The sequence below is a fragment of the Oncorhynchus gorbuscha genome, unplaced genomic scaffold (assembly GCF_021184085.1).
Source record: "Oncorhynchus gorbuscha isolate QuinsamMale2020 ecotype Even-year unplaced genomic scaffold, OgorEven_v1.0 Un_scaffold_20567, whole genome shotgun sequence".
NCBI lineage: Eukaryota > Metazoa > Chordata > Actinopteri > Salmoniformes > Salmonidae > Oncorhynchus > Oncorhynchus gorbuscha.
Window position 1 is genome coordinate 1 of NW_025761814.1, and position 1,663 is coordinate 1,663.

At 39.8% G+C, this 1,663-nt stretch overlaps 1 non-coding gene across 1 annotated transcript; it reads right to left on the bottom strand.

Moving 5' to 3' along the window:
• Positions 1-510: 510 nt before the first annotated feature.
• LOC124031056 lies at positions 511-674 on the bottom strand. The gene has a single exon (XR_006838071.1). It is a non-coding gene; the product is annotated as a U1 spliceosomal RNA (small nuclear RNA).
• Between the last annotated feature and the right edge of the window lie 989 nt (positions 675-1,663).

Sequence of the window (1,663 nt, forward strand, 5' to 3'; positions counted from 1 at the left end):
AAAACAACACACAGCAGCAGAGACGGTAGAACCATCTGGAAGAAGTGTGCCTGTTTACAACGGGGACACAGCGCCTCCTACTGTCCAAAATCAGTAAACGTTTACAGCGCCTATTATTCCACACACGGTCTCCAATCCAAGTACTAACCAGTCACTGACCCTGCTAAACTATCATGAGTTTATTACGGTAAAGTATATAAGTAGTTACTGAGTCTCAAAAACAAGTAAATTGAACCAAATATAGCAGCATACCCTTTTCATTAATTATGCTAAAATTGCCAATTATTTCTATTTTCCACATATTCTAACATTAGAAAACAACACATGAATCGGATACAGCACCGAGCAAAGCGATGGACATGGATAAACTGTTGATTTTAGGATCTGTAAACAGCAGAGCTACTATAAATATAAGCACCCAAATGATAAAAAATAAGCGTGATATATACATATCAATGCTTCGTTTACTTAAAAAACGATGAACCAGAGGGTTTACTTTCACAATGAAATCAGGGGAGAGCGCGAACGCAGTCCCCCACTACCAGAAATTATGCAATCGAGATTTCCACATTTGAGAAATTCGCAGGGGTCAGCACAGCCGGAGTGCAATGGCTGAGCCTCGCCCTGGGTGAACCGCCTTCTTGATCACGGTGTCTCCCTTGCCAGGTAAGTATGAGTTGTACACGAGTAATGTGGGATAGTGTTTCCCGTGCAAACGTTTTAGCCTAATGGTTATAGCACCACGGCTATTGAGAAAAAAAGCAAATAATTTAAATGAACGTTCAATGTTATTTTGTCTGCCTGTAGATGGAGAGGTGAAAACACGTTTGAACTGTTATTTTACTCGTAAAATATGAGTTTTTCCATTTTCCCAGGATGCAATTCTGCATAAATTAGCATAACAAAAACATTTTTATTAAACGTGTCTGATAGCTGAAACTATAATGAATTATTATAAATGCCCCTGAGTACATCCAAAAATATTCTGAAACACACATAAAGCCAAGTGAATGGAATTTGTGATTTTATTTTGCCTTTCTCGTCTCGTGGTTAAAATTCTGCAAAAATATCCCCCGTGTACAACATAAAACACCAAATAATGCATGCAGAGCAGAATTATGCCGATACCCACTAATAATCTAAATCCAGAAAAGAGCCGTTAAATTCTACAACCACCTAAAAGGAAGCGATTCCCAAACCTTCCATAACAAAGCCATTACCTACAGAGAGATGAACCTGGAGAAGAGTCCCCTAATCTAAGCAAGCTGGTCATGGGGCTCTGTACACAAACACACCCTACAGAGCCCCAGGACAGCAGCACAATTAGACCCAACCAAATCATGAGAAAACAAAAAGATAATTACTTGACACATTGGAAAGAATTCATAAAAAAACAGAGCAAACTAGAATGCTATTTGGCCCAAAACAGAGAGTACACCGTGGCAGAATACCTGACCACCGTGACTGACCCAAATTTAAGGAAAGCTTTGACTATGTACAGATTTAGTGAGCATAGCCTTGCTATTGAGAAAGGCCGCCGTAGACAGACATGGCTCTCAAGAGAAGACAGGCTATGTGCTCACTGCCCACAAAAATTAGGTGGAAAATAAGCTGCACTTCCTAACCTCCTGCCCAATGTATGACCATATTAGAGAGACATATT